At 53.6% G+C, this 17,880-nt stretch overlaps 1 protein-coding gene across 2 annotated transcripts in view; it reads left to right on the plus strand.

Annotated features, from left to right (window-relative positions):
* Positions 1-428: 428 nt before the first annotated feature.
* The window catches only part of CHRM3 (cholinergic receptor muscarinic 3), a 113,962-nt gene continuing 96,510 nt past the window's right edge, over positions 429-17,880 (plus strand). The window contains exon 1 of one of the 2 annotated variants that reach the window (XM_080651215.1): positions 429-997. The gene's annotated coding sequence lies outside the window, so the exon portion shown is untranslated. The remainder of the gene's footprint in view (positions 998-17,880) is intronic. The other variant, XM_080651216.1, reaches the window with a different exon arrangement.

Genomic DNA, 17,880 nt, shown 5'->3' on the forward strand with positions numbered 1-17,880 from the left:
CCGACAAGTTGGGACCAAGACCCGACTTCCTCCCAACCCTTGGAAGCAGCACAAGCAAATCAATTTAGCAGAACCTCACAACACAATCAACTGACCGCCCAACCAACCGATCCCTGGAGCGCGGGGCGCACGTGGGGACGCGTGTGGCGGAGCTGCCCGGGGGAGTCTCCCGACTTCAGCGAGCCCACCGAGCCCCCCCGCAGCCGGGCCGAGGCCCTCCAGGCGCAGGACGCCCCGGGAGCCGCCGCGGGGCCAGGCGCAGAGCCAGCGGCACCTGGGCGCCTGGGCATGCGCAGAGCGGGTCTGGGTCTCGGGCGGCCGAGCCTGGCTGCGCGGGGGGAGGGGGAAGAAGTGGGGGGTGGAGGAGGAGGAGGAGGAGCGCAAAGCCGGGAGGAGGCGCGCAGGCAGCAGCCGCCACCGCCACCACCAGGCAGAGGGAGAGTTCGCGAGGGAGAGACCCCGCTCCCACTTGGAGCGCCTTGGTCTGCTTGTGGAGAAAGAGAATGCGAGACCCAGGAGGAGCCGGGAAGAAGAAGAAAGAAAAGGACGTGAGGGGAGCCTGAGCGATCCAGGACGTGGACGGAGGGCGCCAGAGGGGCAGGGAGCCCGAGGCACCCGGCGCGGCCGGAGCGCGGCCCGGGTGGCAGGTGCCGCGGGCGCAGCGCCCTCGCACCCCGCGCGCATCGCGGAGCTGGAGCGCACGCCGCGGCCGGTCGGTGCCACCCGGAGCCCTCGTTCCTCGTCGGTTCGCCGGGCGGCGGCGGCGCCTCTGGAAGGACGGGCGATGGACCGCAGGGCGGCTCCCGGCGCGGGCGCGCGTTCCTAGGGCGCTGCTCCCTGAGCGCCGAGCAGGAGGGCCCTGCGCCCCCCGCGCATCTGAGGCGCGACGCCGGCGGGGACCGCACGCGGAGCCCAGCGTCCAGGTGAGGACGCCCGCACCGCTCGCCTGGTCTCCCTCACCTATCGCCTGCGGAAGGAGGAAAAGTTTTCAGCTCAGGTAGGAAATGGCTTCGCTTTGAGGGTTTGAAGTGGGTTCTGGAGACGGAGGGGGGAGCCGGTCTGTCCATTTGGGGGTGGGGGTGGCGGGGGCCTTGAACCTGGAGAGAGCGCGGTCTGGAGCGGAGTGGAGCTCCCGGAATGAGGGTGGGGTTGCGGGGTGACACCAGCTGCCAGAAAAGGCCGGGGAAGCGGGGGAGCGGCGGCCAGGCGGGCAGCCCGGGACGTGCCCCCCACCCCCGCGCTCGGGTGCCTTCGCCCCGATGTCGGGTCCGAGGCACAAAGTGCGCGGACGGGAGGAGCCGCTGGGCAGGGTGTGCGTGGCGCGCGCGTGGGTCCCCGTTTGGTTTCCCGACGCTTTGGAGAAGCTCAAGCGGACACCCGCCCGCCGACCTTGCGGTGGGCGCTGGTTCGAGTGCGTTTCAGGCGCCAGAGGCGAAGTGGGCGCTGAGGGCAGCACCTGGCCAAGGTACGCAGCCGCTGCGCGCGGCTCCTAACCCGGGGAGTCCACACCCGCCACGCGGCGGCGGGTGGATGGCGCGGGGTCTGCTGTCCACCGCACAGCTGCCTCGCAGCTGGGCTGTCTTCTGCGTGTTTCCATACGGCGGATTGGGGGGGGGGGTGGGGGGCGGGCAGGGGCACCCCGGGGGAATTCGTCCCTCTACCTCGCTCTGCTGTGTGGCGATCCTTTGGACTGCACGCAGGTGGGAAGTGGCCAAGGAGCCCCAGACTTGCATCCATATGGACGGTCTCATTTGTCTGCAAGCGCTTGAACCTGTCCGCGTCCGCATTTGCAATGCGAAAGAATGGCTCTGCGGAGCCCGCCGCCGCCTCTCCGTAGGAGGGTTTGTGTTGTTGAGGGCAATCGATGGTGGTTTCAGGGAATGCTTCTCCCACACCTTCCCTTTCTCTCCCCGCCTCTGAGTGCCAACCACACAGATAGCCTGCTCCCCATGTTGCGTCTTTCATGGTGACTATTAGAAAAAATAACCTTTCTTTAAAAAAAACAAAAAAAGTGTATCTCTTGATTACGTAGCCCCAAATAATTTTATAGTGTGAGTCACGGTGCCGCATGGAGCATTCATCAGATTTCCTGTGTTTAAAACAATGCCTGTATTTACTTAAGAGAGGGACCCAGCCTGAGACTATGCACTTGGGAAAGGCGAGAGCTGTGCCCAGAACACATGCATGCGTCCAGGGGAGTCGGGGAAGGAGCATAGGAATTCAAAACGGGGGCCGAGGGGGGGGCCTTTTGGTTCCACGTGAGGCCTGGGTGCCCCCTCTTGTCATGGGAGCTGATATTGCCCAGGGTACATAGAACATGCCTGCCTCGTTGGGGTGCGTTACCCAGGCCACGGAACGTGGTTGGGATCACACACTTCCTTCCCCAAAGAAACCTGCCTTTAGATGTGTTTCCAGGGCTCCTTCTCCAGCAGCTTAATACATACTTAGCGATGGTTGAGGTAGAAAGCGCTTTCTTTTTGAAATGGGTTTCCATATGGAACTGTAACTTCAGTTTAAATTATTAACTTAAAATGAATTACATTGCAGGTCTGATCTAGACTGTTTCTGTGGGCTGTGGGGGGAGGGGGGTGACCTCAGATTGAATGTAAGGTGAAAATAGCCGTGTTGAAATACTTAAAAACAACCACGAATCTTTCTTCAAATGAATATGATCTCTGAAAAGCAGAGTTTGAAAAAAAAAAAATCTTTGACAATGCACGTCTTTTGCATGGAAAGTTATTGTAGAAGATCAGTGTAATCTGGGGGGAGGGGAAGCATGTGTGTGGAACGGGTCAAGATTTAGAGTGTTTATAAGAGTAGGTCTTCATTGACCTACATTTAAACTTAATTCGGACCCTTCCCTTGACAGTTTAGAGAAATGTGTGACTATACATTACCTTATTTTTCTTTCTTCCTGTGAAAACAAGTAAAATTTCATTCCAAATTATTATTTTTTTCTTAAGATTCTTGAGGCATACTTACTTAAAAATTATTTACCATGCACCCTCTCATTTCCTTATAAAGACACGTGATTTCTTTTCTTCCCCAAAATTTGTTATTTTAAGGTTCAGTTTAAAAATGTGAATTTCTTTCAGGGCTATTTTAGCTTTTCATTGCATGCAACCTGTTAACAATGAGCCTGGAAGGTTGTTCAAGAACGAGGGTATCTTGGATTCACACCAGTGAATTGAACAGACAGAAAAGTAAACAACATGATAAAAGCTACTTGTGTAGGTGAAAATTATGAAGCCGTCATCTTCAGATTTTTTTCTAGAAAGTCCTCTATCATTTCCTGAGCCAGCATTTTGCTGTGGCCTCATAAAGTTGAGACCATTGGCAGACTGAGTTTCTAACTCCTAAATGGACTGGATGTGTTCGGGGTAACGTAGAGACTGGGTCTCGTTTGCGTGCAGGGAAGTGTGTCTTGAGAACAGCTGTGTGCGGTGGCATTTCGGCTGTGACACAGATGAACTACGCGTCCTGGGAAGATGGGGCCTGGTCCCTAGAGAGACGCAGCTGTCCTTCACTTAAGGAACCTAATTTTCTGTCATCATAGATTATTGTCCTCCCGTTGTGGTTTGGAGGTGTCCGTGAGTGATGGGGTATGTTTTATTTTATGTGACATGTTTCTGCATGTGAAATGCATTCTTTTTTCCTCACGGAAGAATATTAAAAAGGCCTATATGGCTCCAATAAAAGTAATCAAATGCCTCCAGCATGGATGGCTGTTTTGGAAAATTCAAAAGCATATGTAAGTCAGCATAATGGAATGTGTCTCCTGATTAGCCCCCAACGCCGGCTTTTTCCTGGGGGTGACGGCGGCCGAGGGGGCTCACAGATTTGTCACCTGTCAGTCCCAGGGGGCCCAGTGGGACCCTTGTCTGGTCATCAGTCTTCCTAGAACTCGGGGATGGAATTTCAACCTCAATGGGAAGCTTCCATTTTAGGGGGAAGTGAGAAGAGATTATGTAATGAATTTGCCAGGAGGCATCGCCAGTCACACCGGAAGTTAGTTTCTCGTCTCTGACAGCCTGTCTTCTCCTTTGAGGACAAGGCCCTTGTTCAGATCCATTCAGAGCATCACCTTGGAACCCCAGCTCAGCCCCCACAGGAAGGACTTGCAGTGCAAAAGGTGCCCCTTTCAGCTGTAACCCAGCCTGGGAGGGCGGGGACGGGAGGGGGGGGTTCTGCCAGGCCTCTCCGTTCCCTAAAAGTTGCATATCCTGGGCAGCGCCCGTGTGCGTGCGCAGTGTCCCCAAACAGAAACGAAGACAATGTCCTTGGTCGAAGCACAATGGGCCTTAGTCTTTCCCGGCGTCCGATGCAGGCGACAGCAGTGCCCGGCCCCCCGGGAGCGGTTTTGAGGGTTGAAAGGCATGATGCACGTGGGGGTGCTTTCTGAACCCCATCCGAAGCGCTGTGACATGCAGGGCACCCACCTCACTGTTCCCCGATGGGCTGAGAGCTGGTGTGCGGGTGGCCCTAGGGCTCAGGAGCTGGCGGCCATGCCCTCCTTTCTGCCCAGAAGTCTGGCAGCTCATGGACTCGCCGGCGCCTGGCAGGCTCTCCCGCAGGCTGGCGATGTGTTCTCCCACCTGTGGCATCTCCCTGCCCGCAGGCTCCTGAGGCCGAGCGTCCTGGCTGGGGAGCGCAGCGCCTTCCTAGACATCTCCCCGGAGGCCGCCACCGCTGCGGCTCGCCACGGTGACATAGACCCGGCCCCGCTGGGTGATGACAAGCGGACAGGAGGAACATCTGAGCTGCTGCCATCTTCCTCCCACCAACTGTGCCAGGCCATCCTGAGCCAGGAGGACATGAGCACTTCAAGAAGAAACGTGGTGGTAAAAACAGCCACACGCTGCCCAGCCAGCGTGGCTCAGTGGTGGGCCGTCCACCTATAAACCAGGAGGTTGCGGTTCGATTCCCGGTCAGGGCACAGGCCCGGGTTGCAGGCTCCATCCCCAGTGTGGGACGTGCAGGAGGCAGCTGATCCATGATTCTCTCTCATCATGGATGTATTTCTCTTCCTCTCTGAAATCAGTAAAAATATATATTTAAAAACAAAGAAAACACACCTGCATACTATTAGGCCAACAGTAGCTGGCAGGTGGCTGGGGGCTTTGAGGTCTCACCTTCCCAGCCTCGGGCCCCACTTCCGACTGTTCCATTTGAGGTCTCCCCGGAGAACTGAGTCTGAGATGACTGACTGCCCTTCCCCTGGTCAGTGTAGGTATCCCCACGCCCGCCCGTGAGCCTCCGTCTCTCTAACTCATGTCATATTTGCCATTTCATAGCCCTAGGCTTCTCTCGTGTTTGCAGTTTGCATTCTTAGTTGCTAAAGTCTCGCCTGGGAAGACTTCAGCTATGACCTTGACAGTTAACCTCATCCTTGCCAAGAACTTCTCTCCAGGAGCCAGTCTTCACCAACGTAGACACTCTCCCCACCCCTCCACCCACCCTATCCCCGGCCAGAGGCACAGACACCCTCCCGACAGGGCGTCCCTTCTGCCTGGAGACTTGGCCGCCAAGTTCCACTTGACAAATAAAATCTCCTTGTGTGTCATTGTTGGCAGGATCAAATCTCAGCTCTCCACACTCCTCCTGGCCGCTGTAATTGGAGTTGCTGACTGTCAGCGACAGAATTAATCCTCCGTTCGTTCGGGTCATTGTTCTAGCCCGGCCCTGGCTTATTTCCTGTGCTGCCCCGTGTTCCCGTGAAACCCAGCACAGCAGCTGAGCGGTCACAGCCACTGCCCTCAGTCACCTCTGCTGCGGGGGGCGGTGCTGTGCAGACATCCTGGGTCGGGCAGGGTACCCTGATAGCACTCAGGTGAGCTTCCACCTCCGGTGACACCTGCCTGTTCCAAAGAGGATGGGGCCACCAGAAGTCTCCTGCAAGGGACCGTGCGTGGATGGGTGTGAGGTGCAGCTAGAGCCATCGAGTTAGGTTCGTGCAGAAATCCCCTGACGGGAAGCTGTGGCCAAAGGGATCGGCTACAGCTTTGTCCGTATTTTGGGGCACATCATTTTGTAGCGGAGTCCCTCGCTCGAATTGCCCGTGGGACCTGGCTGGAGAGAAACCTCCTCACCGCTGAGCCTCCCCCCACAGCCATTTCAAGTCCCAGCCAGCCAGCCAGCCAGCCGGCTCTCACGAGACTCCAGGGGACCCCAGTCCAGTGGCGTCTGGCAGATTCCAGGAATCCATATAAACTTCAAGTAGTATTGCGTTGTATCCACCCACCCATCTGACTATCCATCTATCTCTGTGGACATGTCTATCTTTGTGTTTATGCGTCTAAAACTGGTCTTGAACACAGTGGGGTTTTTGTGGCTCTCAATTTTTTATTTTTTTATTTTTTAGTTCAAAATACTCCAGAAGCACAACTTCTCTCATGTAAAGAGCCCTCGAATCGTCTGCATGGAAAAAAAAAAGACCCTCCTGTCTTTGTCCGGGATTTCTCAGTGGCTGATAGCACCTGCCCTTGCGTTTCTTGTGGGAAGGCAGACATACAGGAATCCCGGAATTGACCCAATGTTCTTCCATTGGCGGGGGGGGGGGGCGGGGGGGGGTGTGTGTGTCCTCCTTTCTTCCCCCCAAATCCTTTCATCATATAAGAGCCAGCCACCTCTTTAAATGTCCCTCGAGCGTGGCTCTCACTCTACGTTCCCTGGTGATCAATGATTCAAAACCCCTCGATGCACTGAATTGTAAGAAACTGCAAACGTACCTAAACAGCTGCAAGCCACGTGCCCTGCTCTGAGTTCCGGCTGTGCCCTCCATCTTGAATGCGGGATTTCGTAGTCAGGGGTAACCCACGGAGCACCTATGATTCTTACCAAAGAAACTCTTTTTAAAGAAATATATTTTATTGATTTTTACAGAGGAAGGGAGAGGGATAGAGAGTTAGAAACATCCATGAGAGAGAATCATTGATTGGATGCCTCCTGCACACCTCCCACTGGGGATGTGCCTGCAACCAAGGTACATGCCCTTGACCGGAATCGAACCCGGGACCCTTCAGTCCACAGGCTGATGCTCTCTATCCACTGAGCCACACCGGCCAGGGCCAGAGAAACCCTTTAACGTTCAACAATCGAACGTTAATTCCATCTGGTCTTCTGTGCCCTTCCTAAATGCTCATGGCCATTCTGGACCTTTTCATTGACCGTCAGTGAATGTACACCCCTCCCTTCCTGTTTCACTCCCCCTTCCTCTTGGTCCTGTGCTCCCTGGCTCCCCCCCCTCACCAGGTGCACAGAAACCGCTCTGCCCAAAACAAGCGGCCCTTCTTCGGGGATCCCCTGTAACCTCTCACCAGCCCCTTCAACCTCCTGTAGTTTTCAGAGCATCCTCCTCCCAGCTCCTGCCCTCGAGTTCCTGTTCCTGCTCCGCCCCGCTGCCAGCCCCATCTCCCGAGCAGCGGGAGACTCCCGTGGCTTTCTTGCCCCCTCTTCCTTTTGTAACTCTGTTGGCACGGTTTCATGGTTTTCATCAAACCCTTCGGGGTGGCTCCTACCCGTTCCGTCAGCGCAGCTTCTGGAAGGAGCGTTTCCAGGAGCGTGATGGATGTGAGCCTTCGTCTGCGTCCCGTCCTCCCGGGCCTTCCTGTCCCTGGGACCAGCGTGACCACCCTGCAGGCCCAGGCTCCCAGACGTCTCGGTTTATCCTCTTCCGTTGCCTCCCGCATCGAGTCAGACATCAGGGTGCGGTAATTCGGCCGAGAAAGCGCTCAGGCCGCCTGACTTCTTTCCTTCCTGCTAACAGCTCCGCCATTCGTGGCTTTTCCAGTGTTGGCGATTCTTCTCATCACACAGGAACCCGGTTAGCAGGCAGGTCCGGGGAGGGGCCTGGGGATCTGGATTTCCATCCATGCGAGTCATGCCCTCACGCCTTTTCCTCGGAGTCTCTGAGCTGCCCCCATGAGATCACGCTCGCTCCTAACCCATCCTCTACAGGTGACTTTGATTGGAGACCAAATCCGATCCTCTCTCTCCTCTCAGATAACTTCTCTGCCATCCCCTGCAGCACCCGCTGAATAACCGCTACATGTCTCCCATCAGCATCCCACTGGCGTTGGACGTGTCCCGTGGCTCGGGTGGAGATTTGAAATTCAGTCTCAAGGTCCCGTTCAGGTGACCCTGAGTCTCTTCTGTTTCGTAAATGCCATTGTCCCGACTTCCCCGGGTTCTCGTGACTCCTGCTCCTTCCGCATCCTCGTGGGTTCAGGTTTCAGCAGTTTGTCAAGGACTGATTGCTTTACACAACCCAGCTCGTTAGGAATTCATCTGTCAGTGACTTGGCCGATTCTCATTTGTGTAACTGCTCACATGCGTGTGTGTGAGCAAATATTTCAAAAGCTGGAGTGTGGAATCCTTGGAGTAAGATCCCATGTTTCGTTTGTCCTTCATTTACCCTCAAATACCTAGTCCCGGCTTTCCGTCATGCCCCATCTACACATGGACATAGAAAATGGGTAAACCTCTTCTTTGCTGTTTTTCTCGTTATAAACGTAAAATGGATTGCAAGAAATGCAAACATTCCTGAGCTGTATTATGTCAGAAACGCACACCTTACCACGGCCCAAAGCCCCCGAAGGTGACGGTGGGTAACAGTTAGACGTGGGACCCTCTGATACTCTTCTACGAACACCCTCACATTGACTTCATACGAAACTGAGATAAGAATAGACTTTTGCAACTGGCCTTTCAGTCCATCGATTTTCCTGGATTTTAAATCTGCAGCGTGTTCCAAACGATTGACTGATTTCACTGCATAAAAATCAATCCACTTAAAATGGCCTGGCGATACAGGGATACGCTGGCTGTGAATTTCTGATCAGTGAAGTATGTCTTTATTCAGCGCTCCGTCTGCCCCTAGGACAGTGCTGGAGACGTGGATGTGTAGGTGAGACACGCAGATCCCGCCGCCGCCGCCGGCCCCGCCTCTTCTCCTACCTTCGGGCTCATGTTGTTGGCCATGGACCGATGGAGACATAGCGGGCAGATTATCATCATTGTGTTTGGTGACATGTCCTCGGAGAGAGCTGGATTTCATCCTGAAATTTAAGCTTTCAGATTTGTTGTACCTGGATAGACAGGTGACTTATTTTTGAATTCTGAGCATGGACATATGTGTCTATCTAACATACACATATATATGCATATTAGTTTTTGTTTCAGGAACGAATATAAAGTTGGAATGAGGAACATAGAAAACCTTTAACAAAGACTTGACAGCATGTTCTTGTATATTTAACAAAACTCCATTTTGGGGAGAAGTGCAAAAAAATGAGCTACGTCTTAAAGTGCCAGGGAGTGAAGGCGCAATCTAAGGCCTTAGTCGAACAGAGCGTTCCTGCAGAAGGCAAACCCACTGCTCTGGGGTTTGGACAGATAACAAGGTGAATGTTGTTACTCTGCCAGGTTTGTCATCCTCTGAGATGATCCATTCGGTGGTGGGGTTCTGCAGGGCCGGGGCCCAGGCAGTGTGGGTGCAGGTACAGGTTGGAGGACGTGGCCCAGGCAGTGTGGGTGCAGGTACAGGTTGGAGGACGTGGCCCAGGCAGTGTGGGTATAAGTACAGGTTGGGGGACGTGGCCCAGGCAGTGTGGGTGCAGGTACAGGTTGGAGGACGTGGCCCAGGCAGTGTGGGTGCAGGTACAGGTTGGAGGACGTGGCCCAGGCAGTGTGGGTGCAGGTACAGGTTGGAGGATGTGGCCCAGGCAGTGTGGGTATAAGTACAGGTTGGAGGACGTGGCCCAGGCAGTGTGGGTGCAGGTACAGGTTGGGGGACGTGGCCCAGGCAGTGTGGGTGCAGGTACAGGTTGGGGGACGTGGCCCAGGCAGTGTGGGTGCAGGTACAGGTTGGGGGACGTGGCCCAGGCAGTGTGGGTGCAGGTACAGGTTGGGGGACATGGCCCAGGCAGTGTGGGTGCAGGTACAGGTTGGAGGACGTGGCCCAGGCAGTGTGGGTGCAGGTACAGGTTGGGGGACGTGGCCCAGGCAGTGTGGGTATAAGTACAGATTGGAGGACGTGGCCCAGGCAGTGTGGGTATAAGTACAGATTGGGGGACGTGGCCCAGGCAGTGTGGGTGCAGGTACAGGTTGGGGGACGTGGCCCAGGCAGTGTGGGTGCAGGTACAGGTTGGGGGACGTGGCCCAGGCAGTGTGGGTATAAGTACAGGTTGGGGGACGTGGCCCAGGCAGTGTGGGTGCAGGTACAGGTTGGGGGACGTGGCCCAGGCAGTGTGGGTGCAGGTACAGGTTGGGGGACGTGGCCCAGGCAGTGTGGGTGCAGGTACAGGTTGGAGGATGTGGCCCAGGCAGTGTGGGTGCAGGTACAGGTTGGGGGACGTGGCCCAGGCAGTGTGGGTGCAGGTACAGGTTGGAGGACGTGGCCCAGGCAGTGTGGGTGCAGGTACAGGTTGGGGGACGTGGCCCAGGCAGTGTGGGTACAGGTACAGGTTGGGGGACGTGGCCCAGGCAGTGTGGGTGCAGGTACAGGTTGGGGGACGTGGCCCAGGCAGTGTGGGTGCAGGTACAGGTTGGGGGACGTGGCCCAGGCAGTGTGGGTGCAGGTACAGGTTGGGGGACGTGGCCCAGGCAGTGTGGGCGCAGGTACAGGTTGGGGGACGTGGCCCAGGCAGTGTGGGTGTAGGTACAGGTTGGAGGACGTGGCCCAGGCAGTGTGGGTGCAGGTACAGGTTGGGGGACGTGGCCCAGGCAGTGTGGGTGCAGGTACAGGTTGGGGGACGTGGCCCAGGCAGTGTGGGTGCAGGTACAGGTTGGGGGACGTGGCCCAGGCAGTGGGGGTGCAGGTACAGGTTGGGGGACTCTAGAGTGGTCATGTTTCGTGAAGAAAAAGCTTCCAGGTGTAAAATGCCAAACGATAGGGGCCAACCCTCTGAGGCCGAATGAGGCCTCTGCCCGCTGAGTGAGTGAAACGCTAGTAGGAATCTTGCCCCGTCTTAGTAGATCTTTTACTCGAAGAAACTACGGTCCCAGATGCTGGCGGACTCACCGAGGCCACCCAGCGAATGAGCTGGATCTCTGACTCCAGGTCCAGTTCCTCTTCCTTCCAGTCCGATCTCTTCCTAGGAGCCCAGGTGCGTCTCTCCCTCCACATGCGCGCGCTCGCTCTCTCTCTCTCTCTCTCTCTCTCTCTCTCTCTCTCTCTCTCTCTTCTCTCTCTCTCTCTGTGGTTTCAGCTGCACTTAGCGCTTCCCCGCGTGCTGGATGTTTCCAGAGAACCGCTCAGGCACCTGTAATGCACCATTTGGACCTGGGGACCCATCACCTTCCTCCAGATACACCATTCCTCCTGGTAATTGATTGCATCGCCACCATCTGGTTTCTCAGCGTGAACCCTGTGGCTGGGTACTTTCTTTCTACCATCGCTGCTAAGTGCGGTCCGTGCATCCCCAAGGGATTTGGGGAGCGGCCTCATCCGTCCCTCCCCACCTGTTCCCACTCCCCCTTCCTTCATTCCGGCTCTTCCCGTCCCCGCTTCGCCCAGTTCCAGGAACCTCCAGCTCGTGATCCTGCTTCCCATCTCCGAGCTCGTCTCCAAGGAGATGAAGTCATTTCCAGTTTCCTTCCCACGTCGAGGTCAGGTCCATCTCCCTTCGTCCCCCTAGGGCGGCCACACCCCCTGCGTGAGGAGGCTTGGGGGTGCCTCCCTTCTCCTGCCTCTGGGTTTCTGGGGAGACCCTCCTGCTTCCTAAAACGGGCTCACTTCCCTTCGCCCGTTAGCATCCCACACGTCGTAGGAAATCCGTCTTCTCGAGAGGCGTTGGCTTTTCCATCCTGTTTCGTGTGGGATTCTGGTGTCCGTTACAGGAATCCTACACGTGGCCATCCCTGCTTCTGCTCCCATCACTGATGGACACGGCAGGCCTTTCTTTTGGAATAAGAGCTTCTTCTCAGGAGCCACCCACCGATGCCTTCTCTTTACCCGGGACTTCCCACGCCGGGGAATCTGAGTGAGACCCTCCCTCAAGCGAACGATGCGGCAGGTCCCTGTGAAGGCCGGGGTTTGCGTGTTACGTTTTATTCACCGAACTATCCCAACGGCCGACCTAAGCCAGTGCTAGTGCGCAGCACACTTTCGTTTTGTGTTGTCTTTGAATGAGTTTCCTCTGACTGTTTCTTTGGGGGGGAGGGGATAAACCTGAGGTTGAGCCGTTTTCAGGGTGTGCTGGTACTCATGTGTGAGCATACAGTCAACGCTCTTGGAGATCATTCCACAGACAAGGTGCAGGAGAGGTCTCTCAGGTCAGGCTCAGACGTTGCGCCCGCTGGCCTCTCTGCTGAAGATGTGATGGCGACACTGGGGACCCTCCTCTTCTGAGAGGCTCTGTCCTTTCCGTCCGAGAACACCCTTCCCCGAGGGCCCCTGACCCTCGCGGCCAGGACTTGACTGCTGACCATCACTCCTGGGGGACCCTCACCAGCAGCTCTCCGGAGGGCTTCTTGTAACCACTGCAAAGACTTCCATCCCAGGGGCTGGCGGTGCTGTTTCTGAAACCCTAGGCCAGGACCGTCCGCACCAGGGCCATCCGGGTGGGTGTGAAACGTGTCGTCTTGGGACTGAAGCCAGGACAGCTGATTCAGAACTGGGTCAGGGTCTCTCCGTCTGCATTGGAAATAAATACCTCGAGTAATCCTTCCTCTTCGTGAATTTAAAAACCCAGGAATGGAAGATTAACAGGGAGAGAGAGACAGATGTTGAGACAGAGAGAGAGAGAGAGAGAGAGGTTGGTTTTGAGAGCGTTTTCTATTTTTCCTGAGTAGGTTAATCGGCTGGATTGGCAGGGCTGCAGATCTTAGCCTGTTCTCTCTGATACGATGACTCATACTCAATGTAGGGTGTTCTCAGGCTTCCAATAGGGGGGTAGGCTCTTTCTCCCTGGAATGTCAGCACATAGAGCAGGGTCTGAGCTCTCGGGTGTAGAGCTGAGATGAAGTGTTTCCGTCGAATGTACCCCACGTCTCCAAGCAGAGAGTCGGGAGTATTTTTTTGATGTGGGTAACAATGCTCACAAGGAGGGGGTGTAGGAAGAGCAACTGTTCTCTCAAGTACAGGCAGTCCTCGGCGCTTCGGGGAGGTCCTGAGCTGTGGCACAAGCAGCCCATGTTTTTGCACGTGGGCAATGCTCCGTGGAGGGCAAGCATGTCAGACTCCCAGCCCGCAGGCCACATGCGGCCCACAATGAATATTTTTGCGGCCCAGCCGATATAACGGTATGTAAGAAACGTTTTAATAAAAATGTCATAACTTAATTTTTACCATATCCTGTTATACATCATTATTAATAACCAACTGCAGTGTTGACTAATGACTGGTTACTATAATCGTGTTGCATTCATTTCCCTTACTCGCCTTACGTGCAGGCGCACCATTTCTCTCTGCTAATACCAGCAGCGAGTATTTTAGCAGCCGATGGCCACGCCATTAGTCTTGGACTGACTTGTTTGGTGTGCGCAACAGAAAATATTTCGCTTCCGGAGAACAAGAAAAATAGGTTTATTTGCATCACGCTTATTAATTTGTGCAGTTATTCAGTGTCTGGTAAATTGATGTTCAAGAAAAAAATATTAACTTTTATTAAAATGTTCTATTATTCATGTTATCGATTACTCATTTATTTCAGCCCCTTGTATTCCACATGTCTCTATCGAAATAAACCTACGTTTCTATGAAAATGGAAGCTTTTGTTTTTTTTGCGGCCCACATACACTTAAACCTTGTTTATTTGGCCCGTGTCAGCCTTTGGGTTTGACATGCTTGATGTAGGGGTTACCTTTCTGAGCAAGTACATCACCTATATTATTGACATGAACACAGAAGGTGAAGAAAGCAAAGTCAGAACAGCCTGGACCTGGGTGTGTGCCTAAGAATTCAATTCTCAGGAATGTTCCTCAAAATGGACACAGATTGGTTTTGCTCCTTGGTTAAAGGGCATTCTATGTAGATCTAGACACGGGAACATTTTTAAAAGACAGACACAATGCAATGAAGACTTTCCACAAGTTCAAGGTCAAGCATTATATTAGTGCTAAGAGAATTAAACGAAAGTGTGGGTCACCGAGTTCCTCAGGATTTTGGAGAATCCTGGGAGAGGTGACCATCGTCTGGTCCCTTCCAGCTCTTCGGCTGGCCCTTGCCTGGCTCAGCAGTTATTCCATTTCTGGACTGTCTCGGGCACTGTTCAAGGTGCTGGAGGTGAAGGGATGACTAAGAGGGCCAGATGCTGTCCCTGCCGACCTTGCTTCTTTGTGAAAACCCGTGGGACCTGGAATAGTGTCCCTACGGGTTCTAACGGGCCTTCCCGGTTGCTGTCAGGTCGGGGGACGTGGGGTGTGAGACTGGCATGGCCTGACCTTCCTTAGGCTGTACTCACCCCCTAGACCCGTGGTCGGCAAACTGCGGCTCGCGAGCCACGTGCGGCTCTTCGGCGCGTTGAGTGTGGCTCTTCCACAAAATACCACGGCCTGGGCGAGTCTGTTTTGAAGAAGTGGCGTTAGAAGAAGTTTTAGTTTAAAAAAAATGTGGCTCTCAAAAGAAATGTCAATCGTTGTACTGTTGATATTTGGCTCTGTTGACTAAGGAGTTTGCTGACCACTGGGCTAGACCACCTCTTAACCTTGTGGCTAAGATTGAATTTTTCTCAAAACAAACACACAAACAAACAAACACAGCGACTGTTTTCTAGAAAAATAAGACTGCTGGCGCTGGTTTTTGACACTAGATGGCAGACATCTGCATTTAGGCATTTCATGAGTGAGCCAATGTTTGAAAAATTAGCGTGAACTTTCAAACGAGCCACCTGATATGAAAGAAATGTTGTTAGTTTCCCGTGAGCGAGCGGTAGAGTTTGGTTTTATGTTCCATGCTTTCCACCGGCCGTTCTTTCAGTCCATAGCCTTTAGCCTGTTTCCCCTCCAAACACAGGATCACCCCTTTCTGAAACCCCTTTCGGAAGCCACACATATTGGTGAAGGGATGACCGAACAGAATTTCTCTAGTGTCCTCTGCCCCGTGTTCTGTCTATATGAGACGTTAAAATCAGCTTTGCAAGTCGAGACACAGATGGACGCCCTTGGAGCTGGGGAGCCGGCCGCTTTCCCAGGGGCCTGAGAAACAACCGTTTCGTTTTCTGGTGACGGAGAAACAAAGACACTAGAAACGCCCCACCTGACTGCATCCCCCGACCCTCCCTTGGTTCCCGAAATCCAAAAAAAAATGCAATATGGGCAGATGTTGTCCCGGGCAAGTCACAGGCATCAGCCGAGATTAGCATCACCGTCACAGAACTGGTCCCCGGCCCAAGTCCTACTCACAGAGAGCCCGCCCACCTTCAGCAAAGAAATAACCAATCACAGCGCGATGCCCAGCACATCCTCACAGGACGGAGGTCCGTAGGCCAGTCCAAACCAGACTGAGCCAAGCAGGGCCCACTGACTCCCCAAATCCCTGGAAAGCCGTGGCAACCACGGATGCTGCCTTTGCCGTCCTAAGCAAGCCGGCCACGAGAGTCTCTTGACCCTCCGTAATCTACACACGTGTCAGATTGTGAAGCAGCGTTATCTGCACCAAGTTGTTTTTGGGACTCAAAGGGTGGAGGATCCTCGCTGGGGGGCGGCATCCCTGGAACTGCTTCGTGTAAGGGATTTCCCTGGAGGGAGACTTTACAGGGTCAGCCAGATGGGAAGAGACGGCGATGCACGGTGGACTATTGAGGCAGAACTTCCCTCATCAGTGCCACCTCCTTCCTTGCTGTTTTCTGGGCACTCGCGTTCCTTCCATTTGGAACACTCTTCATCCACAAATGGATACACTGGCGTCTTCACTGACTCTCGATCTTTCCTCAGACGTCACCTGATCAGACCAGCATTTTGTGGTCAACTCATCTGAAAGGGGAGGCGCCCGCCCCACCATCTCCTCGATCTGCTGCCTGAGCCCCGAGCACTCATCCCCATCTGCATAATGCGTTGTTTCCACTTACTGTCTGTTTACACCTCTGCAGTGTGAGCTTGCTGAGGCCAAGGCCTTCGTCCTTCTATTCAACTGCTGAGTCTCCAGTTCCTAGAACTCTACCCGGCCCAGAGTAGGCAGCCAACAGCGCTGACGGAAGAACGGAAAGCTGACAGACCCACCCCCGGTCGTCCTTCCAACCAGGCCTTTGCTTCCATACGCATCCGTACCGGAGTCACTTACAATGGGTTACAGGGTGCTAGACTTGAAGAACGATGACATCAACTAGGACACCCAGTCAGATTGACTTGAGTATGCCTCGCCTGGTTTCCAATACTGCTCTTTCACCCTCGCTTTCCGTTAGGAGTAGATAAGGGTCAGCAACTCGTTACCTTCTGTTTTTGAAAATTCTATTGTAAATGTTCACTTAGCGAATCATGAACATACGCATTAAAAAGGAAATCAAGAAATTGTCAAAACATAAAATGGAAGAGGAAGGTGGAGAGTAGGGCTTCTCTGAATTTGGGGTTCTGTGGTGTACATTAGGAAATCAGCAGTTGAGTACCTACTGTGTGCCACTACGCAGTATGTGATGGGTAAAGCTGAGCTCTGACGATGGTAGGGTAGAAGGCACTCCCTGTAGTCACTGTTCCTGGGCCACGCACCCAAGTTTATGAACGGCTTTGACTACACAAGACCTCAGTTGGGCCTGAGTGTTTCTCATCTTAGGTCTTGAAACCATATGTGTATGTGAAAATCTTTGACGGTCTGGGCTCTGAATCAAAGTGGAAAACAGTATTTGTACAGGTGTGGTTTCAAAGCAGATATGTAGAAAGTCAGGCAGATATAGGATCCCATGGGAGTTAGTGGTCCAATAGAATTGGGGGCTGTCATGAGCTTGATTAATTGATTTCTAAAAGATAAAGAGATGCTAGGAGTCATTACCAAGGACGTCCCTGAGTAGGGGGTGTCTTGTTAAGACAAAATCAGTGATCTAGATACTAGAACCATTTTGATTTGAGCGTATCTGCTGTTCTTTTCTAACGTTTATTTTTTTTATATATATCTTATTGATTTTTTACAGAGAGGAAGGGAGAGGGATAGAGAGCTAGAAACATCAATCAGCTGCCTCCTGCACACTCCCTACTGGGGATGTGCCCGCAACCAAGGTACATGCCCTTGACCGGAATCGAACCTGGGACCCTTGAGTCCACAGGCCGAAGCTCTATCCACTGAGCCAAACCGGTTAGGGCTTTTCTAACGTTTAAAAAAAACATTTTGGTATATGGCATTAGATGGATGACATTAACCTTAAAAATGCATTTTTTAAAAATAAGAACTAGATGTTCGTTGTTTAGAAGCTGTTTCCATTGCAAACGTTTGCTTTGGTGTTTCTAAGTCATGGTGATGACATCGGGATCATCTGAACCCAAAGGGGAGGGCTTTGTTGAAAAGAAAGCGGGTTTTTGAAAGAAAGAACTTGAACTTTAGACTCTCCCGGGCCCTTGTCGTGTGCGGAGCTTCCGTGGTAAATGTATCAGCCGTCCCCGTGTTGCCATCACAGCCGGCGGCCTCTTTGCGGGACATCTAAGCGTGCTTGTGTGTCGGGCACCTGCACCTGTGCGCTGTGTTTCTTCTCCCCTGCTTCCGGAATAGTCACCGTTTCTTTGTATTGCACACACGCTTTGGTGACATGTAAATACTTGTCCTTGGCATCAATGAAAAGAAGAATTCTATGGGAATCACACCCCTTTTTTAAAAAGCTGTTAATCCCTTCCTCGATTTGTTTTCCATCAACCTGAGCCATTTCGAACGTGTCCTCGGGGCCCGTCCGCCTAAGGCAGGTGTCTACAGCGGTTTGAGGTTATTTGGAACAAACCACCTTGCACCCTTTGCTCTGTGTC

This window comes from Plecotus auritus (assembly GCF_963455305.1).
Source record: "Plecotus auritus genome assembly, chromosome: 14".
NCBI lineage: Eukaryota > Metazoa > Chordata > Mammalia > Chiroptera > Vespertilionidae > Plecotus > Plecotus auritus.